The sequence below is a fragment of the Rhinopithecus bieti genome, unplaced genomic scaffold, assembly GCF_001698545.2.
Source record: "Rhinopithecus bieti isolate Rb0 unplaced genomic scaffold, ASM169854v2 scaffold_19652, whole genome shotgun sequence".
Taxonomy (NCBI): domain Eukaryota; kingdom Metazoa; phylum Chordata; class Mammalia; order Primates; family Cercopithecidae; genus Rhinopithecus; species Rhinopithecus bieti.
In genome coordinates, this window is record NW_016809913.1 from 429,885 (window position 1) to 456,431 (window position 26,547).

Genomic DNA, 26,547 nt, shown 5'->3' on the forward strand with positions numbered 1-26,547 from the left:
CTGCCACCCATCCACGTGACCATTCATCCACTGAAGTGATGATCTGTACCTCCAATCCTGCCAGCCTCCCATGCTATCCTAAGGCCCATCCATCCAGGCTTCTCATTTCCCTGCTTCTACAAAACTCAGTACACAGGCATCTAAACTTAGCCTTCTCTTCCCTCAACCTATTGCCACCCCTCTGAGTTCCTTCTCCTCAAAGAATGGCCCCACTGTCCAGCCAGTAGCCCTACCAGAAACCCAGGGGTCATATCTTCTACTCAGTCTCCAGCATGCATGGTTACCAAGCCTCGTTGACTTGATTTCCTCCCCTCCTCTCTCCCTGCTAAGGCCACCAATCCCACCTGTATTACCCCTCTAGCCTCGCTTCTCAGATGCACATCTGAGTCTATCACTTTCTCCTTTAAAATCCTTCTTCTCTATGTCTCCCTGTGTTCCTCAAGGTCAAGTCCAGACCCTTTTAATTCAGGCTTATGTGTTTGTCCCACTGCAGCCTGGGCTTTCAAGACCCTGCCCCTCCTGACTCCTGACCCCAGCCCTTCCAAATGAGCTGCCTGCTCTCAGGGATTTGCTGTCCACCTCCCCACTGCTGGACCTTAGCACATGCTGTTCTTTACCTCCTACCTGGCTTCCTTATATTCAAACCTCAGGCAGGCCTCTGATCTCTGGAAGCTTTCTCTGGCTTCCTGAAGACCCCTACCCTCAAGGTTCTCCTTCTGTACAGTGATACAACACCACATTCTTGTCATGATTTCATCACATCTTAGGTCACCGGCATTTACTATAATGTGTTGCTATGCCCCGTGTCTACCCCAACAAACTGTAGCTTCCTTGAAGGGACTGTGGCTGGTTCCTGTTTGTGTCCTCAGTGTCTAGCACAGATCCAGATGCAGGTAGGTGGGAGATAGCAGGGAACGGTGGTTAGGAATTCAGCTTCATCTCAGCATCCTTCAGTACAGCAGCCAGGTGCCACATGCAGCCATTGAGCAGACATGCTGTGAGTAAAAAATATTCACTGGATTTTAAAAATTTGAGACAGGGTCTTGCTCTGTTGCCCAGACTGAAGTGCGGTGGCCCAATCACAGCTCACGGCAGCCTCAACCTCCTGGGCTCAAGCAATCCTCCCACCCCAGCCTCCCAAGTAGCTGGGACCACAGTGCCTGGCACCATGCTGGCCTAAGTTTTGTATTTTTTTGTAGAGACCAGGTTTCTCCGTGTTGCCTAGGCTGATCTTGAACTCCCAGGTTCAAGTGATCCTCCTGCCTCAGCCTCTCAAAGCGCTGGGATTACAGGCATGAGCCACCACCACACCTGATGTACACTAGATTTTGAAAGTTTAGTGTGAAACAAGAATGAAAAAATCTCATTAATACTTTAAAAAATGTTGATTATATGTTGAAATGAAAATATTTTGAATATATTGGGTTAAACAAAATATCTTATTGAAATTAATCTCATTTATTTTCACTTTTTAGAATGGGGTTGCTAGAAAATTTAGAATTACACATGTGGCTCACTCACACTTTACTTCCATTGGAGGGCACTGCCCTTGAGCTAGACTCTAGATTCAAATCCCTGCTCCACGAAGCGTTAACTGTATAGCCTTGGGTAAGTTGCTTAGATGTCTCAGTTTTCCCATCTGTAAAATGAGGATAGTGTTAGAATCCTTCTTACAGAGTTGCTATAAGTATTAAATGGGTTAACATGTGCTTTGCAGCTAGTCAGCCACATACAAATATTAACCATCATTCTGATTAGTTATTCAATATTTGTTGAATAAAGCATTGAATTCCTGAATCTTAACCTCTTTACCCCCCGACCATCCCTGCATCTACCACTTATCTGTCATTCAACATTTATTCAGCAAATATTTATTGAGAATCTACAATGAGCCAGGCACTGGGATTGACACTGCAGACAGAGAGGAACATTTAATCAATCAGTTAATTAATTCAGTGAATCTCTGTTGAACCTATCTTTTGTGCCAGGGGCTGACTGGACTCTGGGATACACACAGGCCCAATGCTGCTCTCTGGGATTCTTGGGCACATGGAAGAGACAGATCTTAGCAAGGTCATGGTACTGTGGGCTGTGTGCTGGGATGGGGGGCAAAAATGCTGGACAGAAACCAGGCGGGGAGAGGAAGACAGTGTCAGGAAATGTCCCTTGGAGGGGCTACGAAGCACGGGGAGAGTCTGGCCAGGCAGAGGAAGGCCACTCCGGGGAGAGGAAAGACATTTCCTCTATCATCCATCATACACTGAGCAGAGAGAGGCAGGGTCACGAAACTTAACCTGAAACGCACAGCCACATCAATATCAGTTGAGGCGGCTGTTTGTTTCTAAGTGGACAAGTCAGCTGGTTGATTGAATTTTTCACTCATCATTAGGGTGTTGAACAGAATCTGGAAAACAGCTCTCCAGCCAGAAGCCTCAGCATCCTTGGGCTTGGGCTTGGGCCCCTAGACAGTAGCACCCCTCCAACTAACCCCCCTCCAACTCCCCTCCCAAACCCTAAAGCCAGGCTCCTCTGCCGTTTAGTGCACAGCTGGTAAGTTAAAAGCAGTTTAGCGATAATTCCACCTCCGCACTGAAGACTTCCAGGGTCTGTTAATGAATTTAAATGCTGGGGATTTTTTCAGATGCCTCATTGCATATGTTCCTCACATTAAGATGCTAATGAGAGATCTGCTGGACGTGGGTGCTGGAGCCAGACCAGGGACAGTGGCTGGATAGGGTCACCGACTGGTCAGGGCTTTTCTAATTCCTTATCAGCGCATGATCAGTGAACTCTCCCAACAGGTTAACCGGCCTCAGTCTCTGTGGAGATTGGAGATTCAGTCAGCTGGGCCTGGGCCATGCTGGCTCGTAGCAGCCTTCTCCTCAAACCTGAAGGCTGTTGGGCACCGGCCTTATCAAGCAGGCGGGAGAATTGCTGCAGGACCCGAAGGCCTGGGACCCCTTCCAAGAAGCCATACCTTACTCAGGGACCCAGATGGTCTGTGCCAAGGCTTGGGACCCATGTCCGTGCTCTCGGGAGGTTCCAATCTTGAAGGGAAGCACCGATTCTCATGGGGTAGAAGAAGGGGCTGAAAGAGGGCAGAGCAGGTGGAAGATGGAGGTGTTCAGCAGGAACGGAGCGGCTCAGGCATTTGGAGGCTGGGGAACGGTCAGGATGACATTCGGGACTGCCCTTAGGAACAGTGTGAGAGATAGTTGGCCTAGCAGCTCCATGGGGGTGGGAGGATGGGTCTCCTTTTGACAGAAGCCAAAAGCAAAAGAGAGAGGCAAGAGACTAAGGGTGTCGAAGGGCAGAGAGGTTGAGAATGGCTGCCCTGGCTTGGATCCTGCCCCTGCCACTTACGAGCTGTGTGACCTTAAGCAATGAGTTACCTAACCTTTCTGTGCCTCAGTTTTCCCATCTGTAAACAGTGGCAATAACAGTACCTGCCTCATTCCTGATGATGAATTCGTATATGTTCAGCATTGGCACACTGAAAGTGCTTACTCCTCATCTGTAATTATTTCTATCAGTGGCCGTGGTGACGTGGTGGCTGAGGTCCTCCCAGACCAATTTTCAGGTTCTGTTTCTAGCGAAGAGACTGACAGAGGAGACATGTGGAGAAGCAGGGTCCCTGCCAGGAGGTACTGGGGAAGGGGTTCTGAGGCATGGAGCCTCCCCATCCCTACCCGCTCCCGCGCAGCAAGGCAAATCCCCCTGGCAGGACAGCAGCTGCCAGCTTCCCTGGAAGCCACTTCCCTTGGCTTCCTGCAAATCCACTGACAATTTTATAAATTTGCTTAAGGATTAAATTAATAAGCTGCTTTTCCTTGGCTCCCACAGCTGTACAGACCTGCGCTCTTGTGCTCCAGGAAGCACCTTCTGAGGCTGAGTTTGGAGGAAGTGAAGCCACCTCGGAACTGAACCCTTCCTCAGGGGAGCCCCTGGGGGTGACCCCAGCGCTTCCTTCTGCAGCCTGTGACTCATGCATGAGTGTGATAGAAGGTCAAGGGACCTTCTTGCTGGTGGTTGAGTGAGCATTTGCAAGTCCATCTTTGTGTGTTGTCTTCCTCTCTTAGACTGGAGTTCTTGAACTCAGAAATCTGCCACCCCCATCATACTGAGAGATCTGCCAGGATAGGGTCTGTATCTCCCCCATCAGACTGCACTCTCCCAGGGACTGTTTCTGCTTCTCAGAGAGGAGCTTCTCATACCTCCCAACATGTAGGTTTAGGGCCTGGAATCCCCTCCCCATGCCTATGTACTTCTGAATGGGGAGGAATGTCTGGGGACAGAGGAAGGAGGGCTGGCAGGACCCTCTTCTGGATATCTCCGTACATGGTAACAGTCCCAGTTCAATTCTGGAGGTGGCACAGATCCTCGGGGTTGATTGCAGGGAAATTGTTCCATCCAAGCTGCCTTTTCTGGGCTCCTTAGGGCTGGTTGGTTCCAGAGGGAACACAGGGAGATGAGGTTGTATGGAACAGGGGACAGAAGGGGTGTCCAGGTGTTGACAGAGGCCTCCCCACAGTCTTCAGATGCCCCCTGTGTGCTGCTGGCAGCCTTTGGAATGGGAGAGTTGTGTGTGGGGAGCAACATCTTTCAGGATTCTGTGGTCTACTTCCCTGACACCAGCAGGGTCTGGACTTTCCCAAGGTCCCCAGCCTCTCCCCTCCCTCCCCTCAGCACAGGCCTCTCCAGATGGCTGAAGCTCTGTGGGCCTGGGCTGGGCTGGAAGCTGCCCCAGCCCGGGGCTGAGGCCATGGCTGTGGTCTCCCCCAGGACCGTTCCATCTTTGCTGTCTCTGTCTTCAGCTCCTTCTGCTTCTTGCCACCAGATGAACTTCCTGCTGAGTAACTGGAGCTGGAGAAATGGTGCATCCATCCAGCCGCTGTGCTTGGAGACTTTGATTAAGGGTCAGCAGGTTAACTTGTCACCATTCAGCATGCAGGCGGGGTGGGGACACCTCCGGATCCCTCCCCTCCACCAGCCAGTAGCTTTGCCAGGAGAGCAGCAAATGAGAAGCCTGGAGGCTCTGGGAGGGCAGGGAAGAGAGAAGGCAGGGCCCAGAGCTCTTCCATTCGTCACGAACACTTTTCTGGCTCAACTTCACCCATGTCCATCAGGGTACTCCAGCCAAGGCACTCAGCCCCTCCCAGAGACTGCGGGGGGAAACTTAGAGTCCAAGAGACTGCAGAGGTACCAGATGTAACCTTTCTACAGAAGTACTGCTGGTGGGCATTGAGCCTGTGCTTACCTGTGTCTAGGGATGGGGAGCTCACCACCTCTCCATATGGCTCATTCATTCCAGAGTGGGATGATTCTGCCTGTTAGAAAGCTCTTTCTTATACCAAACTGAAATCTGTCTTCTGATAACATTCACTTCCTGGCATGGTCCTGGACTTTGGAGATACACACCATAAGGCTCCACTCTTTTTTTCTTACTGGCTTTCAAGGACTTTAAGGCAGAGCCATTTCTCCCCTTCTAGAGAGTGTCCTCTCTTCTGTCTGCTGTCAGACACTTCACCTTGTTTGCTGGCTTCCTCTAGACACTCCTGTGGACTTTGGAGTCAACAGGACTGGGTCCCGCTGTGCCATGTGGCGGCTTTATGTTCTCGGACTTAGCACTTTCTGAACTGGAAAATGGGTACAGGTTGAATGAGAAGGGGTGTAAAGTGCTTAGCACAGAGCCTGACATGGAGTAGGTCTTTAAGACTCAATGCTCCCTTCCTCTACCCTTCCTCTCCCTTATCTGTGAAAGAATCCCATCCCTGATTATCAGCCTCACTCACACGCAGAACACTGCTAGATCGGCCCATCTAACCTGTACCATGGCTCTGTCTAAACCAGGCCTCCCTCCGTCTGTCCTTACCATCCATGGGCAAAGGGGACAGCCCTTGCCATGGTCTACAAATGAGCCCTGGTGTTAAGAGAAGTTTTCTCCGAAATTGAACTCCCTCTTGCTGCTGCAGTTGGGCGTCCACTGAGTTCTTCCAGGATTAGAGGTCCTGGCCATCTTCTCCTTTCCCACCCTCAGCTCCTCCTCCTGCCCTAAGGAGTCCCTGGCCACCACCCTGGGTTCAGCAGGAGCAGGGCACACTGCTGTAGCACTATCTCAAGACTTCCTGTTCCGAGGAGAGATTTTAATTATCCCTGGAGACATGTCTGAATTACAAACCCCCATGGGCCCATGGCACACAATGTTTATGTTCTTCCGTAAGTGATTGTGTCTTGATGAATTATGCAGTCTTGTGGAAAAACACAAGTTCGGCAGTGGAACTAGAGATGCTAAGAGGGTCTCGCCTTCCTCCCAGCCTGTGTGTCCAGGAGTTGCACGTCCTGGTCAGCACCAGCAACTTGGGCAGTGCCTCTGTTTCCAAAGTGCACTCACACATCCACATCTTCCCCTCTGTCATGCCGCCAGACATTCATCTGCCCATGTCATTGCTTGATTCGGCTGATGTCTTAATTTGGGGCTACCCCTCCCCACAGCAGACCCCAACTGGCAGATTGTTTAATGGTCATAAATTCCTCCCACCTGCATGCACGTGCCTTTGCTGCAACTCCCATCCTGAGACAAGATCTGTTTCTCTACCCACCATGAACCCAGGCTGGTCTTGTGTCTTGCCTTGACCTATAGAATGTAACAGAAAGGGATGTTGTTTGTGATCTGGGGCGTGGGCTCAAGAGGCTTGCTGCTTTCTCGTTTGCCATCTTGGGGCACTGTTGTGAGGCTGCCATGCAAGTCTAGCTACTGCAGGGTGAGAAGCCTCAAGGAGGAGGAGGACAGAGCCTTCCCTGGCCAACAGCCTGCACCACCTGCCGAGCAGTGGGTGAGGCCAGCTTTGATCTTCCAGCTCAGGGGACTCCAGCTGTGCAGGACCCAGTGAAACCTCAGAGGAACAGCCTAGCCGACAGCAGAATCAGGGGAAATCAGAAATCCTTGCTGTTTCAAGCGATTCTGGGGTGGTTTGTTGTGTAACAATAGTGCCTGAAACACACTGACACAAGAATCTGAGTGCAAGGAGTGTATTTGAGAGGTGATCCCAGGAAGTGCTCTGAGGGAGTGGGGAAGTGAGACAGGAAGGAGGGAGAACCAGGTATGGGATGTTCACAAGGATTATCTCTGTGGGCAGCTGGGGCTCAGGCTCATGGCAGATTCTCTGGAATACTTCCCAGTGTGCCTCAGATTGGTCCCACAGAGGGATGAGGAAGTTGGGGAATTTATCCCCCAGCCCCAGCCCTCCTTGGCAGAAGGTTGTCTGAGGGCTGTTAGTTCCCTGGCACTTTTGGCCTGATCTGTACATAGATTGGCACACTCCTGGGGCTGGAGGACACCCATCTGTCACCGTTGGCAAGTCTTTCTGCAGGCCACCTCAGGGCTGGCTGAGGGGATACGCATGGGGTATGAGCGCATGTGTCACAGTTGATCAGAATTTCTTGAGTACCCATCACGTACAAGTTCATCTGTCCTCTGGTAGCTTATAGGCAGGTGAAAGATACAAAGTAGAAGAGAAATTCTCCACGAGGGCAGTGCCATCCCTTAGGGACAGTTTTGTAAACAAGTAGGGGGACATTTTCGATGTTCACAATCACTGTAGGGGATGCTACTGGCATTTAGTGGGAGTGGCCAAGGATGTTAAACGCTTGTTGATGCAGGGATGATCCTGCTCAATGAAGCATCACTCCACATCCCACACGACTTGCAAATATCCTGGTCAACATTCAAGTAGGCAAAAAACCTGTTTATAATTATTTGAGCCTGGAACCTATGTTATACATATAAACATAAAGTATTTGTGTCATGAATTTAATATACACTGATTTTTCTGGTAATACAACTACCATGTAAATTGAAGGAAGATTGTTCCGTTGGAAACATTACCAAGAGTTATTCATCATTTTTGGAAAACCACATTTCCAATGGCAATGCTCTCTGTGGCAGTGGGGTCCCAGACACAGCCTCCAGAGTGTCAGGCTGCATTTAAGGCTCTGGCCCTCAGGGTGAGCTAATGTATAGACACAAGCCTCTGACGACTTCATTATGTCTTCTAGTGCCATCAAACCTGAGCATTTACATATTGAGATACATATTTTATTATACATTATCTTCATTTTACTTTTTTTATCTTACAGTTAGGGCATTATGTTGATTTATTTTCCAATGATGTGTCTAGGTAGGTTATACTGTGTATGAATTTCATTTCAGGATTGTAAAGGAACCATTACAAACTTTTTGTTATAAAAGGGACAGAGTCTGATAGGGCTGAGAACTTATCAAGCATTTCAAGCCAATAGCATGGTTCACTACCACATAGATGTGAACAAGGGGCTTTTGGAGCCTGGAAAAGGAGAGACTTATTCTCCTTAGTGATGGTGGGTGGCTGAGGAAGTCAAGGATCAGGGACCGCTTCACGGGGGAGGTGACATGTGATCAAGTTTCAAAGGATGAATCCATGGACCTCCTGTAATACACAAAATGGTTCTGAAGAGTGGACAGGACAGGAACTCAGTGAGATTTTGGTAACTGTCAGTTTCATGAATGAATATTTATGCTATTTCACAAATGATCAAATTGCAAATCGAAGCTCAGGGAGGTTAAGTGACTCACCAAGTTCACACAGCTATTAAGTCGTAGGGCTTAACACATATTCCCTCAGCAAACAGTTTTAGACCACTTACCCCATGTGAAACTTTATTGTAGGCACTGACAGTCAGCGTCTATGGACTAAGCATCTACAAGGTGTCAATGAGGGTGAACAAGACAGACCTTCTCATGGAGGAGAAAAAAAAATAAAAACTAAACCAGGATTTCTTACCATCAACACTGTTGACATTTTGGGCCAGATACCTTTGTTGTAGGACTTCCCTTTGGAGGCTTAGCAATATCCTGGCCTCTACTCACTAGATGCCAGTAGCACTCCCCCTGCCCAGTTGTGACAATCAAAAGTGTCTCCAGATATTGCTAAGTGTTCCCTGGGGGGCAAAAGCCACCCTTGGTTGAGAACCACTGATGTAAACAAACAAATAAGATAATATCAGGTACTGTTAAGTGTTATGAAGAAGATAAACTGGGGTTGGAAGGTGAACAATGATTAGGAGTGTGCTGCCTGGGCTTGGGTCAGGGAGGGATTCTCTGAGGAGGTAGCATTTGAGAAAATGCTTGAATGTTGAGAAGCGGTAGCCATGCAGTGATTTAAGAGAAGGGAGTTTCATTCTCCATCACCATCACCATCAACATCACCATCAACATCATCACCATCATCATCACCATCATCATTATCATTATCACCATCATTACCATCACCATCATCATCTTAACCATCATTATCATCATCACTGTCACCATCATCATTATCATCATCAGCATCACTATCATCATCACTATCATTATTATTGCTTCTGATTATATAACACCTTCCATGCCAAGCACTGCTCTTTATATGTATTGACTCATTTAATCCTCGTAACTATGCTATGGAGTAGAAGTATGATTTTCTCCATTTTACACATAAGAAGGATGGAGACACAGAAGAAGCAATAAGAGCAGAGTTCTTGAGCTTGTTTTGGAGGCCAAATGAAGGTCACTGTGGCTGCAGCATAGTAAACATTGGGGAGGGCCGGGCGTGGTGGCTCATGGCTGTAATCCCGGCACTTTGGGAGGCCAGGGCGGGTGGATCACCTGAGGTCAGGAGTTGGAGACCAGCCTGGCCAACATGGTGAAAACCGATCTCTACTGAAAATACGAAAGTTAGCTAAGTGTGGTGGCAGGAGCCTGTAATCCCAGCTACTCAGGAGGCAGAGCCAGGAGAATCGTTTGAACCTGGGAGGCCGAGGTTGCAGTGAGCCGAATCATGCCATTGCACTCCAGCCTGGGCAACAAGAACAAGACTCCCTCTTAAAAAAACAAAAAGCAAAACAAAACAAAACAGGTGGTGGTGGGAGGTGCATTGGTGAGAGAGTCAGATCATGCCAAGTCTTGTATATCTTGTCTAGTAGATGCTGTGGTGGGTTGCCCTCCTCCTTGAGCAGCTGAAAGCAGTCATCTGAGTCCTCTCTAGGAATTGCTGTCAGCTGAAGAGGGCTGCCTGGTCCAATTGAGGTCACACGCTATTCCTGGGTGAAGGCAGCCCATATCCATGATAGGTTGATGCAGGAGTGTAAGGCTTGACCTCCTTTTCTGGGACAACTCTGAAAGGTCATCCCTGCTGTAGAGCTTCTGTGGGATTGACTGAGGCCTCTGTTGCTTCTGCATTGCAGCTCAACATTTCCCCTACCAGTTCTGCTTTCTTCCTTTCCCACAGGCGTAATCCTGAGAGTACTTCCCAATTAACTTCCTACATACCATTTTCCAATCTTTCTAGGGAAACTGAGCTGTGACAGCACATTACAGTATTTGGTTTTATTCTGGTTGTGATGAGAAGCCATTGGAGAGTGTAAGCAGGAGCACAGTGCTGTGGCTGCTGTATAATGCAGCTGTATAAGCAGCTGGCAGTGGAAGGCCAGCAGGGAACAGATGTGATGGTGCAGGTGAGAGGGTAGTGTGGGACTGCAGCATGGGGTTGGTGATAAATGCTCAGACTTGGGATATGTTTAGGAGGTAGAGCCAATAGGGCTCACTGTACAGTGTGTAAAGAGGAAGCAAGGGTCACTCTGGATATGTGGGCCACTGGTGGATGGAGGTGCTACTTCCTGAGATGCGGAAGGCTTGTAGGGAGTGGGAGGAGTGGATTTGTAGGTGAAATCAAAGGCTCCTTTTGGACTTAGTGAGTTTCAGATGCCTCTGATATTGAATGGGCAGTTGGATAAATGAGTCTGCAGGCCAAAGGCATGGCCAGAGTTAGAGATATAAATGTAGAGGTGATCAGCACACAGATGATATAGAAAGCAATATGAATGAGTGAGGTCCCCTGGAGAGACAGGTTCATTCAGAGGATAAGGGAGCTGCAACACTCCAAGATTTAGGCAAAGGGGAAGTCTTGGAAAGAGATGGAGAAGTGGCCCTGAAGGAGGAAGAAAGCTAGATGAACATGTTACCAAGGAAGCAAGGGAAGCAATCGTTTCAAGAGGGTGGGAGTGGGCAACCATGCCGGACATTCCCAAGAGAGTAAATAAGGCAAGGAGAGAGCAGAGACAGTTGGCTTTTACTAAGTGTTGGTTCTTGGTGATCTTGATAGAAGTTGTTTCAGTGGGCAGGTGGTGAGGAAGGGGGTCTGGCTTGGACCCTTGCTACTCTACCTACTTTCTCCTGTGTTCCTAACCCAGCTATGGTCTTGCTCCCCACCTCCCTCCCTCACCTCTCAATTAAGGGCTGGAAAGCCTGGGATCCTCTTCAACTATTGGAATCCTGGGACTCAGTCTCTTCCGTTTTAAGATGGAAGAGAGATAAATGGGAGGGATTGTTTGGGTGACAGGGGTCCAGAGTCAGGCCTGCTGGGGTTACCTTTTGCCCAGGCCTCAACCTACCTCCTATGTTACTTAATCCCCGGGGTTGGAGTCAGTTCGACTGACTCTTTCCCTCCTGCATAGACAGGTCAGATGCAGATGGCTTGAGCTGCATATGATGGTGATGGGGGTCAGGGGCTCCAGTCTTCCACTTCTCAGATGGTCAGTTCCTCTCTGACCTCAAGTTCTCCCCTTATTTCATGGTGGAGGGTGAAGGCGTAGGTCGTCCAGGGGGCATGATGTGTGCCATGAGACACAGCTTCTCCCTCAGATTTGGAATTAGGGGCTGCTCTGTGCTCCAACCCTGCTTCCTGCTCACTGGAGGAGGGGCAGGTGAGAGGAGGGAACACAGAGTCCTGGCCTGGGTTTGAGCCTTTTCTGCTGCCAACCCCATCCACACCACCCTCATCTGATGGGACAGGAGTCAGATGAGGGTGACATAAATACCTGTCACCAGTATGTATTGTTTAATACTTCACTCCAGCTCCAGAGGCAAGCTTTATTGTGCCAATTTCATAACTGAGCAAACTGAGGCTCAGAGGACTGACCTGACTTTCTTAGGGCCACGTACATAATAAGTGTAAGAGGTGTGTTTGTAAATAAGCTCTCATGACAGCAGGCTCAATGCTCTCGCTGCTGAATGGGGCCTTAATTTCCCCATCTGGACAGTGGAGAAGTCTGAACTGTTCATCTGGAAATTTTCCTCTGGCTCTGTGTTTTCAGGTATCTCGGGGAGAGTGGGCATGTTCAGGAGTGGAGATTTGTCACTGGGGAAGGGAGTTGGGGAGCCGGAAGGGACAGGAGAAGCTTTCAGCCTGGGTGTCACAGTCTCAGGTTCAACCTTGACATTATCTTCAAATGAGGTAATTTCTCCTGTCTCAGTGCTGCCCAGTTGGGCAAAAGAAACAGTTTATCCTATAATGTTAAACTTGGTCCTATTAACAGACCATACCATCTGTAACATATTACGAATTAATTAAAAATAAACCTGTAATTATCTTAACAGAGCAATTATATTACATTGTAATTTTTTTGTTAAAGCATTAAATTGTTAATATTCAAGATGTAATATATAGCACAATTTTTTGTAAGCTGATTTTGGCAAAACCTTCATTGTTTTAACACACTGGCAGCCTTGCACAGCACAAGTGGCCTCTGAGGGACCCTGTGGTCACAGGATCTCTTCTCTAGCCTGGTCAGAATGTTGGGCTGGAGAAGGAAGCAGACTCTGCATTTATTTCCCAGGGTTCTCTTCAATTATTTTTTTTCCTTGCAAAGAGCTGCCCTTTGCCTGAGCCTGAAAGTCCATGGGCAATCAAAGAACCTGCAAAATCAAAGCAGAAGGAAATTGGAAAAGAGGACAGAGCCCTGACTCTGCAGATTCTCCCGCAGGCCTTGGACCAGGATCAGAGGCCGGCCTGGTGGGAACATATGGTTAGTCAGTGGAGGCCATGGGCTTGCAGGATAGAGGTGCCTGTGTGTATATGTGTGTGTGCATGTGCACACACACTTGTGAGGGGGGAACCCAGACAGGAGAGGGCTGAGAAGGGAGGAACGGGAGAACATGCATCCAGACAGTCAGTACTGGGAACAATCACGAGGGCTTCCTGAAGAAGGTGGCATTTCTGCCTCAAGTTGATGCACAACTTGCATAAAGACATTAAAGTCTTTCCTTTATCCTGTACTCTGCAGCCACAGCACACCCATCTCCAGTCTTGTCTCCCTCTGGAGGATGCTCTACCCCAGGAAGAATTGAGTTAGCACTGCTCCCACCCTCTCCCAACTTCTATCCCCAAAGAAAGAGATAACCTAATGGAAAACAGCTTCCTTTGAATGCTAGAACCCGAGGCTGGTGGAGCTGGAAGGTAACCAAACCACGCCTCCCCACAGTCACCCTGCCTTGCATTTTCAGGTGAGGAAACTGAGGCTGAGTACATCCATGACTTTAACTGGTATGTCTCCTATGCTCATCCTCTTGGTACCTTTGGGAGCTGGTGGGGTGAGTACAAGCTGAGTGCGGTGGAAACAGAGCATTTTCCTTTTCTTGGATTCTGGGTCTCCAGAAGCAAAACTTGTGGAGGGCTGGCTGTTGTACCATACCCCCACCCCAAATCTGTGTCCTGTATTCCACTGTGCTGACGGCTAGCTCTCAGGTAAAGTGAAATAGTTCAGTGATACTGGACGTGACCTCAGAGAGCATCTTCACATCAATCTCCACTGTCCCTACCTCCTTGCCTCACTTTATTTCCAAAGGAGAAAACTGGGACCACAGAAGGATAGTGACTTGTGCAAGGTCACTCAGCAGGTTTCCTGAAATCCAGGCTTAGGCTGCTCTGAAGCAACTTCTGTCTGCCTCCACTCACCGCTTTATCAGCACAGGCTAATGAGTTTTGACGGCATCTCCTGCCTGGCTGCCTCCCTAGTCTCTGCCTCTCTTGTCTCAAACACCCAACTTGGCTTCCCATCCACCTGCATCAACTCCTCTCCTGTCTTTTGAATTAAAAAAAAGCCACCCAAAGTGCCACCCAAGCCCCAGGGACAGCAGTAAGATCCACTATACAGTACATGGCAGTTTATGGGGGTACCCCGCAGCCATATTCCTGATGAGCTTTCCCTAAAGACACTGTGTGGCAAGCACTGTCACTATCGCCATTCAACAAACCAGAAAATTTAGGGGCAGTGATAAGATGTCCTCTCAGAGTAATTTTGGGTTTGGGGATATTTAGGCCACTGGCTCTGGAATGGAACTGCCTGGTTTTGAGTCCAGGCTCTGCCCTGTCCTGGCCGTGTGACCCTGGGCCAGTCACTTACCTTCCTGGAGACCTACCTATAAAAGGGGACATACTGAGTGTTGTTACCAAGGAGTTAGATGAGTTGATTTGCTTCAAATGCACAGGAGGGCCTGGCAAAGAGAAAGCCCCCATGATGTTAACTATCATCGCGATGATTGCTTTGGGGACCTTTCTGCTTGCCCTGCTGCCTGGAAGGCATTTTGCATTCATGGCAGGGGATTTATTATTATGTTAATTTGCATTTGTTCTCCCCTCCAAGTCCCACTGTTGAACAAATGTGGGAAGGGCATTGGGAGGTGACCAATCGCCAGTTTGTGCCTCATGTTGAATGAGATTCTCCACCCACTGTGTGAAGTTGGGAATGTCAGTTCATGAGTCTTAGTTTCTTTATCTGTGAAAGGGGAGAGACCTCATGGTGCTTTTGTGAAGACCGAGTGAGAGAATATGTATACAATGGCAGTACCGATAATATGTATGGATTAATTACTGACTGGCAGGCGAGTGATTTGTCTGAAAGGGGAGGAGCGGTCCCAATGGGAGAGCTTCCTGGAGGCAGCCAACCCGAGCTCCCAGGCCCCACACAGGCTCTGACACCGTGGAGGCATGCTCACAGGCAGCTCCACCTACCCACTCTTCCCCTGGGCCTGGACCACACTGAGAAAGCTCTGGCTCCAAGGGGGTCCCTGGCTTGGTTGAGGTCCCAGCCCTGGGAGTGGCCTCCATCCTTGCCCAAACCCAGCAGGGCTGGAGGGGAACCTGGTGCAGTGGGACTTAAATCACAGCAGTGCTGACTAGCTTTTAAGTAAGATTTCCTTCTAACTATGTAATTCTGTTTCTTAGAAGGAGGAGGGACGCCAGAGCCATGCAAGCAGCTCATCATGTTTAAGCCTTCTTCTGTCCCTCCTCCTCCATCCCCCATCCTGCTAAGGCCCTGCAGCTGTGGAAACTGTGGCTCAGCCCAGGCTGTGTGAGCTTTGGGACTGGGTTTAGAGGAGATGGAAGAAAGGCTTCTGAAGCCAAGTCCTTCTCCAGGAGCACTCTGGAAGCTGCTGTGCCTCTCTCTCTTCCCTCCCTCCCTCCCCTGCTGCTTTTACTCATTCATTCATTTGTTCCTTCATTCACAGAGCCTTCTCTGGCTCATCTCCTCACCCAGTCACTTGTCCATCCAACCTCCCATCATGCTCTCAGCATTCCCTGACCATCTACCAGGTGTCAGCTGATTTCTAGCTCCTGGGGTGGCATCAGTGAATCAGCGAGTGCATTTGCGGTTCACAATGTGCTGTCCTGTTCGTGGTCCCCTGTGCCCTGCATATCAGCTCTTAGAGGCAGGGAGTCCAGGTTCAAGTCCATCCTGATTCTCAAGTATAAGTTCTTTCCACCACACCACACTGTTCCCTGATGAGTCTGCCTCTGTGGTGTCATTGGATTCATCTTGCTGTTCCCTTCCCCATGCCCTGCTCTGGCCTACTTCTGCCTTTACTGACTTTCCTGATAGCCTCCTCCTAACTGCCCTTGCCCTTTCCTAATCTGTCTTATGTGTGGCTGCCAGACTATTGTTCCAGTCTGACCATGCCATTGTCCTGCTCAAAAACTTTCAATGGCTCCCTACTGATTGCCAAATAAAGCCCAAACTTTTAATCTTGGCATCCAAGGCCCTCAACTTGTTGCCTTTAATTGATTTCTCTGGTCTTTTCTTTGTCTTTTCCCATTCATGCACACTACCTTTCAGAAAACTGGGATCATTTTCTTCTGCTAACAACATCATTGGATTTCCCACCAAAACACCTGAGGTGTTCGCTTATGCATATTCCTCTGCTTGTGATGTTCACCCTGCCATGGTCACACCATGTCCACAGGTCCAAATCCTGCCCATATGAAAGGTCATGTTTAAGTGCCACTTGCTCCTGCTTCTCCCCCAGTTGGAGTCATCTCTGTCCTCTGGGTTCCCAAAGCACTTGAGCCTCACAGCGTGGCTGTTTGTGGACATGCCTTGTTCCTTCTTCTAGACTGGGAGTTCCCTTGGGGTAGGCTCCCTGGCCTGGTCATTTCTGCATCCTTGAGCCCATGGACAAAGCTGTGCATGCAGCAGGTACTTGATTATTTCTGTGCTCTTAGTCTTCCACTGCCCAGAGATACTCCTCTCCCAGACAGGCAGCTGTGAAGGCAGTGCAGGTGGGTGACTGGTGGCCTCAACTCTGGACAGATAGACCTAGGCTGACTCCATGACTCGCTGTGACCTTGGATAATTTACTTAACTGCTCCAACCTCAGTTGCCCCATCTGTATAAAGGCAGATATCGATAGTACTGTCACCAGTTTATTGAGAGGATGGTGTGGGAGAATGCATATCCCCTAAACATAGCACCTGCCACTCTTAATAAACATCAGTACTTGTTATCAGTTCCAATCCCACCATTAGCAGCTCTGCAGCCTTGGCAAATAAATTCACTTTCTTGAGACTTGACTTTCTCATCTGTAAAATGGGAACAACAATCTCTGCTGGCCCAGCTTGAGATGTCATTGAGAAGATGAAATGAGATGATAGATATTGTGTGAGTCAAAGGCTGTGAATGGCAGAGTCCCAGCTCAGTTATGTTTGATGAAGAAATAGGAAATTCATTGGCTCATATCACTTGATCATAGGAGGGCTGCAGCCAGTGGAGCTGGGCACCCACTTTCTGTCTCTCATCTCTGTCTCTTTGTGCATGACTTCATCTTTGCCATGAGAAAGGCTGGAGGCATGCTCACAGGCAGCTCCACCTACCCACTGTCCTCATGTCTGAACAGGAAAGAGTGCTCCTCAACAGTCTCAAGAAGAAAAATCCTAGAGAAGGCTCTGATTGGACCAGCATGGTCACATGGCCACTTGTGTCACAGGAGAGAAAAGGAACATACTGTACGAGAGAGGAGAATCAGTTCCCTAAGCAGAAGGGAGATGTTTGTTACTAGATGAAGGAGACAGAGCAGTGGGCAGACAAGTAGAACAGATGTCCCCTCCAGGTATGAATGCACTTCTTTCATCTATCCCTATGCATCCAGCACTGTGGTGGGCACAGAAAAAATAAAGATGAATAAACCACTATCATTACCTGGATAGCGCATGGCTTTGTGCGTGGACTATAGGGATGTAGACATGGCACCCCATAGTTTAGAGAGAGAGTTCTAAGCTATGGGAGAGTTTGAAATTTGCTTTACAGGTATAAGGTGATATTACTGCTATTCACATCATTTCACAGCATGCAATTGTTTATGGGAACCTCTGGGAGTCAGGAGAGATGAGAAAAAAAGGAAGTGGAGATCAGAACAGATCACAGAACGAGATCACTGAACGGTTAGCAACAGGCTATTTTGCACACTTTCTCATGTCATCTTTGCAAGAAACTTTCAAAGTAGGAATTATAGTCTGCATTTTCGAGGTGAGGAAGGGGATGCCTGGAGAGGTGAAGTGGCTCCTCAGAGGTCACGTGGCTAGAAAGGGCAATGCTGGGATTTGAACTCAGGTCTGTCCCACCTGAGTCTCATGCTTTTTGCCCAGTCCCATGGAGTGGCAGGGAAATGACCGGCCAGCTCCTGCCTTGGAAGCACATCTTTTGCATCTCTTCAGAAGAAACCAGAGCTTACTCAGGCAGAGGTTAGGGCCTGGGAGAATCAAGTGTGGAATGAATAAGTGGCCAACAGAGAAAATAATTCAGGAGGCAGGATTGAAAGGAAAAGACCCTTGTAAGGGTGTGTATGGGGATCCTACACCCCAGTCCCCGTCTCCCTCCCCTACCTCTCCCTTTCTCCTCTTCAACTGAACTCCAAGTGGCAGATTTATTAGTTTTAATTAACAGCCCAAATGCTGGGAAAACGTCCAAATTCCAGCTCTCGGCATCACTGGGTTTCCACGGGAAGGGGTGTGAGGGGGATGATGGCAGGAATAGTAATGAGCCCGGGTGAGACAGCAGGAGAAACCACCTTCCCCGCCTGGACCTGGCCTGGGCACCTCACACCCATCCTCTGGCCCCAACCTGACCTAACTTCATAGGAGCTAGAGCTGGGCTGGCCTTGTGGGTAGGGGGAGGCCCAATCCCATGTAAGGTCATGGGGTTTGGGAGCATTTGGCTTGTCTGCTGCTGTGTGACCTTGGCCAAGCTGCTTGACTTCTCTGGGGTTATTGTGAAATTCATCTGCAAAGTGAAGGGGATGATTTCAAGCCCTCTAAGAGTCCTGGCAGCTTTAACTTATGATTCAGCTTTTTTTCCAGATCTTCTAACTGTCCTGCTTTTCTGACTCTTCCTCGTCCAGGGAAACTCTTTGAATTTCTCCCATGAACTCTGCTTCTCTCCTAGGGCCTCCTTCCAGTTTGGAAAAAGTTCTCCACTCCCAGTTTAGGTGTAAGGCCTTCACTTGGAATCAGGATCAATCCTGTCTGAGGTCTGTCAATCTGAGCTTGACCTTGGCTCTGTGAGCCCTTACTGGGTGGAGGTCTCAGGCAAGTCTGTGCCATGCCTGTTTCCTCATTGCACATGGGGATGACAATGCCTGTTTCCTGGGTGTGTGTGTGTTGAGGAGGGGGTAGTAGGTAAGGGGAGGTGGTGGAGATTCAGTGAAATAATTCTAGTGCAATGCCTGTCTGGTACGACGATCAGCGTGGGACCTACCCATACCCATGACCATGTGAGGCCAGCCACCCCTGAGACCTTTTCCTTTTAAGAACCCACTGAGAGCAATGCACAGAGGGAGGGGCTGCTGTCATTAGTGGTAACCAGCAACAGTTGGTTGGAAATTCCAGTCACTGGCCAAGGTCAGATTGAAGGGAGCTCTTCAGATTCCAGTTCTACTCCTTTTTCCTCACTATAAGCCTGGTGTCTTCAGCTCGACTCTTTCTTCCTACTGTGCTGAGATCATGCAAAATTATTCAACTAAAATCATTCAGCAGGAAAGGCAACACGAACAATCATAGTTTCTGCTGAGAAGCCATGGCCTTCGCTGAGTCTGGGCAGCAGGAGCTCAGTGTGGCTGGGAGGTTGACTTGTTTCAGTGTTTTCCAGAGACAGAAAATGCAGGCCCCTGCTGTCTCCTTTCCTCCAGCACAGCCTCGAGCCCCAAAAGCTAAGTGGTCAGGTAGTCTGGTCCCACTTTGGCACCAGGTCTTGCTGGGGGTCTTCAACCAGCATGCCAGGACTCTCTGAGTCCCACATTCACCAGGCTGAAGTTGCTGGTATGAGCAAAGGAGTTTGGAGCTCACACCCATGGTTCCTGGTCTCTGAGAAGCATGTTCCCCTCTGGGTTCTGGAGGGCAATGAGGAAAGGAGAGAGAAGGGGAAATGAGGGTCGAGGGTGGGAAGGCAGGCAAGGGGAGAAGGAGGAGGGCTGGAGGGGAGATCCAGGAATGGAGAGCCATAAGACCCCAGTTAAGCATCTCTGGGTGATGCGACTTGCTTGTAGAGTACTTACTCCAAATGTATGTTTCTCTCTCCACCTGGAATGCAATGAAAAACCTAGAGTCCCTTGGTCATAAATATGTTGACTTCTTCACCCCTCCCTCTTCCAACCAACCTTCCACCTACCCATCTGCCCATCCAACGTGAATACGGCCTTTCAGGCAGGCTCTTAGCAAGGGATAAAGAAGTGAATAAGATGTTGAAAGTCTTCCAATCAAGTCCTGGGACCCCCTGCCCCACACCCACCACCCAAAACCTGCTCTTTTCTTTGTTCTTTTACTGATACAGGGTGTTGCTCTGTCACCTAGGCTGGAATGCAGTGGCACAAACATGGCCCACTGCAACCTTGATCTCCCAGACTCAAGTGATCCTCCCATCTCAGCCTCCCAAGTAGCTAGGACCACAGGTGTGCATCACTACACCTGGTTAATTTTTGTACTTTTTGTAGAGACAAGGTCTCACCATATTGCACTTCTGGCCTCAAGTAGTCCTCCCGTCTTGGCCTCCCAAAGTGTTGGGTGGCATGAGCCACCATGCCTGGCCTAACCTGCTCTTCTCTGTCTTGGAGTTTGGTTCCACTATTTCCTTAGTCCTCCCAGCTGGAAACCTTGCTTTGTTCTCTGAACTCTCGCCTGCCTCACCCCACCCCAACTCTCATTCTTCCTTCCAATTCATTTCACCTTCATCACCACGTACTTCCTGTGCTAATATATCCAGTCCCGTCATTCATCACCACCATGACGCTCGCAGCCAGGGAAGGAGGGAGTGAGGCCTCGGAACTTACTTGACTTCCTCTCTTGATTCTGTGCCAGGGCTGGGTGTGGAGTGAACATGAAGAGCTCTGGAGTTAGAGGGGCCTGTTTCTAAGCCTGCCTCTGCCTTTTCCTGGACGTGCCACTTTAGGCAAGATCTTAAACTCAGCCTCAGTGTCTTCCTTCGGAAGACGACGATGTTAGTATTTCTTCCACATGAGGAGGCTGAAGAAACCGGATGATGAATGCCGAGTGCCTCTGCGGTGCTTGGCACACAGTAGGGGCTCAGGGAATGCTGGCTCCACCTGCCCTCCCACTCCCTTCCCCCTTCTTCTTTCTCCTCTTTCTCCCCACAGCCATACACTTCCCAGCACCCAGGCTGCAGAGCCCTGTGCAGCTGGCTTAGCCCTCCCAGGAGAGGTGCAGGTGGCCAGGGGTCCCAAAGTCACATCAGAGGTCTTGATGGGAAGCAGGAAGGATGGAACTCCGCTTGGCTTCTGGGCAATTACTCAAAACTAGACACCAGGCTCCCCAGTGGGGGTGGGGGATAAGCCCAAAGAACTGAGTAGCTCCCAGGGCTCCCCACAGATCTCCAAGCAGAAAACCCCAAAACTTCATCTCCGTGGCAGGCAGAAAGAGGCTCCTCCTAGTCGCAGCCCCTAGGTGTGGTGAGAGAGCACCATCTCCTTCCAGGGATGAGGAAGAATGAAGCACATTCTATGAAGGGGTATCCAGGCACCCTCTGATCCTCACCCATCACCCCAGCCGAATTGTCTTCTTGCTGGTTATTCTGTGAAGGGATATCCAGGCACTATTTGATCCCTACCCATTACCCCAGCTGAATTGTCCTCTTGCTGGTTTAGGATTCTAGACTGTTTGGGCTGGAGAGGTCCAATTCTTCACTTTACAGATGAGGAAACTGAGGCACCAAGAGGCGATGGATGTGGAACCCATGACTCTTGCCTTCTTGTTCAGTGCTCTTAATTCTCCTGAATTCCAGGAGTCTGGGCTTAGCATAGGAGTCTCCCACGAAGGCTGGGATGTGGTTCCCTGAACAGGGAGGGAGGAATTGGCCTTGGGACAGGGCGCATGGGTGGCTCTGGCACACTGGCAATGTCCTGTTTCCTGGGACCTGGGAGGTGGTTTCCTGGGTGTTCACTTTGTATAACTTATTAAGCTCTACATTTATGGGCTATTCAATTTTTTGTATTTGTGTTATATTTCACAATAAAAAGGGTTTAAAAACCCTAATAAATCCCACTGAAATCAATTACACGTACCAAAAAAAGAGAGCGAAAGGCCTCAGGTGTGAAGGCGGCCCAATCCACGTTTTAGTCTTAGCAACTGTTCGAATTCTAGTTACTCCCTCTGTAAAATGGGTACAGCAATCCTCACCTTTCTGTTGTCCAGAGAAGTGAGCATGGTGGTAGGGCAGACGTTTTTCAAGCACCCAGCACACCCTGCTGTAGGAGGGTGACGGGCATCATGGCTCCTGGGTCAGGGTTGGGTGAGAACACCCTGACGACATGGCCATAAATGCCATCCCTGACCTCCCTTTCAAGGCCATGTACAGTCTACCAGGCCGCTGTACCACTGACTTTTCGGAGCACGGTTATTGGAGGTCTGGTGGTCAGGGTCTCCCGCAGGTTCTGCTTTGCCTTTCTGTAACACGGGAGGATTGAGGGGCATGTCCCCAGAAACACCTAGATTCTGTTCGTTAAGGGAAAGCATGCTGCCCAAAGGTCCAGAGGGGTCATTTGACTGTCTCAGTCACACAATGTTGCGTGCAGGTCTGAATTGAGGATCCTGTTCCCAGGACCTCTCAGGGAGCCCCCGCCTTCCTGCACCCTTGCCCTCTTCCTGGACCCCATGGGGCATGAATGCCAGAGCAGCCTGCATTCCTCTCTGCTGTCCCTGGTGATGCAGGGCTGGCCCTGAACATTTGTGACTTTTAAGTTTCCTGAGATTTAAGGCCAGGCTGGCTGGTGGCCTCCACCTCCCCAGGCTGTGGGTGGGAGGCGGGGGTATGATTCATCTCTCCTCTCCTGGTGCTTAATAAGAACATGGCTATAAATGTAACTGGGCCGTTTACGAGCCCTGCCGGCTGGCTGCCTCTCCATATCAGCCTCGCAGCTGGCTCCTGGCCCCTCAGGGTCGGCCTGGCCCTGCCTGCTGCGCCTCTCCCTGGGGCAGGAAAAGGGGGTTCTCTCCTCAGGTCTCCACTCCCACCCTGAAAGCCAGGAGTCCTCATGGAGTAGGACTAGGAGAGAGTGGGTAGCTGTGGTGGGATCCATCCTCTATTATTAATTAATAATAATTAATGCAGCCAGTGTTTGCTAAGTGACTCCTATGGCCTGTCAGGCTCAGCACTTGGGGGTGGGATGCACTGATGGGTAATTCCCAGCCCAGACCCTAGGAGCTTGCAGGGTCTGGTGGAGATTCACGAGAGAGCAGATAATTGTTATTCCGTGTGATATGCAGTCTGATGGCTGTCAGTGTGGGGCTCTGAGAGCAAAGTACAGGGCCCTCCACTGCTATGGGCCAGGTGGCCCGGAAAGAGTTCCCAAAGAAAAAGCCTGCGAGGATAGGGGTGTGCGTTGGGGGGTGTTTGGCTTAGATAGGGAGGGGTATCCAGGCAGAACAAGTTGGCTTAGAGGAGAGAGCAGGTCAGGGGTTAGGAAGCCTGGAGGTGTGGCTGGTGCTCAGGAAGGAGTGACCAGGAAGCCATGGAGGCAGGGCCATACCAGGCATGAGCACAATGAAGAACCTCTAAGGGGTTTTAGAAAAGGGCCAGGGGGGCCGGGCGCGGTGGCTCAAGCCTGTAATCCCAGGACTTTGGGAGGCTGAGACGGGTGGATCACGAGGTCAGGAGATCGAGACCATCCTGGCTAACACCATGAAACCCTGTCTCTACTAAAAAAATACAAAAAACTAGCTGGGCGAGGTGGCGGGCGCCTGTAGTCCCAGATACTCGGGAGGCTGAGGCAGGAGAATGGCGTAAACCCGGGAGGCGGAGCTTGCAGTGAGCTGAGATCCGGCCACTGCACTCCAGCCTGGGCGATAGAGTGAGACTCCGTCTCAAAAAAAAAAAAAAAAAAAAAAAGAAAAGGGCCAGGGGTGAGGAGAGGAGATGCTGAAATGAGTGTCTTCGAAAGATCACCTGCTGGGCATATGGTCACCTTTGCATCCTTATCATCAGATAATAAGGCAGGGTGCAGTGGTTCATGCCTGTTATCCCAGCACTTTGGGAGGCTGAGGTGGGCGGATCACAAGGTCAGGCATTCAAGACCAGCCTGGCCAACATGACAAAACCCTGTCTCTACTAAAAATACAAAAATTAGCCAGGCGTGCTGGCAGGCGCCTGTAATCCCAGCTACTTGGGAGGCTGAGGCAGGAAAATCACTCGAACCCGGGAGGCGGAGGTTGCAGTGAGCCAAAATTATGCCATTGTACTCCAGCCTGGGCGACAGAGCAAGACTCTGCATACAAAAAAAAAAAAAAAAAAAGTCACCCCTTGCTCAGAGTCTTCCAAGGCAAATACTTATGCTTAAAATAAACCCTACATCCTCATGTGGCCCAAAAGGCGTGGGCGGTGTGGTCCTGCTGACGCTCTGACTTGGTTTTCCACTCACTCATTCTTCTCAGCCACGTGTCCTGTGGCTGCCGGTCCTGCGTCCCTTCATTCAGGTCTCTGGGTAGCTGTCATCTTCTCAAGAGGGCCTCCCTCACCATCCCTGTCGAACCCCCAACTCTGCTTTATTTTTCTCCAAGCACTTCTCTTTCCTGCATGAGATTTTGCTACAGACCACGCATTTATTAAATTGCAGTCTGTTTCTCTACTTTAAATGTAATCTCCACAGATGCAGAAATGCTGTTTGTTCTTTGGTCCCAGAACTCAGAACAATGCCTGATCCCTGATCTGCCCTCAAATATTTGTGGGTTGAGTGAATTGACGGATGGAGTGAAAGTGGTCAGGCCAAGATCAGGACCAGAAAGCCTCCTCGGTGACCCCTGAGGTAGTCAGAATCTTTTTAAGGTGATACCAGGGGCCAGAAGCTGCTACTCTCTGATGGGCTATGGTGGTGCTGATTTCTGCAATAATATCTTACACACATGCACATACACACACATGCTTTACAAACTGCTTTCTTGTTTTTACCTCTTTGATCATCACAACTACCCTTAATTTGATGGATGTCAAATAAGGATAATACTCTTTCTAGGGCTGTCTTGAGGATTAAATGAGTTAATATGTGGAAAGTGTTTAGATTAGTGCTGGGAAGATGGTAAGCACTCAAATATCAGCTTTTTGTTATTTTTAAGGCTCAGAGAAGTGGTGACTCATCCAAGGTCACACAGCTAAGAGGTGTGTGAATGGGAGGGGCTTAAACTTTGGTGACCATTTCAACATGTTGCTGCTTCCCCCAGAAACCCCCCTTCCCATCTCCCTCTTCTACTCCTGCTAGCAATCAGATGTAGCTAAAGGCTTGGCCAATCCACAGAGAACCATTCCTAATAAAGGGTTGTAGGCATGCTGAGTTCTAAGCCCCATGTAATCACAAAGCGCTCCTCCAGTCCACAGAGACTGTTCTAGCTGTGAGTTCTTGAAGTTGGCCTAAAGGTGGGCTCCTGTAACATCCAGCAACTGGATGACTCCACCAAGAGGAAAGGGGCTGGACTGGAGAGAAAACAAACTGGACCACCCATTTGCTGCTGTGAAGACCACGACTGACTGATGCTGGGAACCTGCCCACTCAGCAAGCACACCTGCATGCCAGCTTGCTCCGTTGTCCCTCCCCACTGGTCCTTCTCCACCTCTGCCAGCGCCTTTACTCGCCAGGTCCCCTTTCCCCCTTCACCGTCACCATACCCTTTTGCTTTTGACCTTTCTCTAATGATCTCAGAGTTTCCTCATCTGGGGGAATAACCCCATTACATTGCTGGACTGAGTGCCTCTCCACTTCACAGAGAGGCTGACTGGAGTCTAGAGAGAATCACTTGCTGACGGCCACCTGGTAAACTGGCCAGTCATAAAACATGAGTCTGGTGGGGAAACAGGGGAGCCACACCTGGCTCTGCTGTTTTCTGGTCATGCAACCTTGAACAGGTTTCTGAATCTCTCACCATTTTTTTCATCTGCAAAATAGGACAAATAATGCCCACCACATTGGCTTGTTTTGTTTTTGGAAGATAGAATGAGGCAATTGACATAAGTCACCCACATAGTGCCTGGCATTAATAGCTGCTCCATATGTGTTAGTTCCCTTCCTCCCTACCTTTTCCACAAAAATAGAGGAGGTAGTTGAGGTGGGGGTGGAGTGGAAATCTAAATACAACAGAAAACCCAGCAAATATCCAGACTCCAAGAGCTGACCAATCAATGCAACCACAGAACCAGACACATACTATCATTGCTTAACCAATTTTGCAGGGGAAAAAAATCAAAGGATAGCTACAAATGAAAAAACGAACAGAGCAAAACCAATACTCATTTATCTGGAACTAGTTTGCTGTCAGGAGGGGCCAGTCCCTCTGCCTGAGGACCTGTCGATTCCAACTGCTCAGAGAGATGACAGGCAAGAGATGCATTCTCTTTCTCAGCGTTGGATGATGAGGGAGAAGCAGAGAAGGAGGGGTTCAGCCAAAGAAGCAAGAGGAGAACTGCAGCTAGCCAAAATGACAAGAGAAGTCAGGAAGCTCCTGTTGAATACTATGTTAGCTTCCCTCATCTGGCTAGAAGTACCTCATTCAGTTTGCAAAGACTCCCAAGGAGGTCCAGAGAAGCAGAGCCATTCACTGGCTAAGGCATGGACCCCAGAGCAGGGCTGTCATAAACTGTTGGGCATGTTGTACACTGCACAAAGCCTTCTAGCCAAGAGGGGAAACAGGAGCTGAAATCTAACCTATATTTCACGGCAAAGCATGCATCCTTGTACAGGTCCCTGTTTTCCCAAAGAAAGGGATATATTTTTCTAGCTTGCACAAAGGTGTCATAAGGTTTAATGGTGCTCTTGTTCCTGGAAGAGGCTGAGAAGCTGTCTCTAAGAAGTAAGTGTGCTTAGACTCAGGGTAGTGAAGATGAAGGGAGGCAGGAGCTTCTTCAAATCAGCCCAGGGGCCTAGACGTTTTAAGA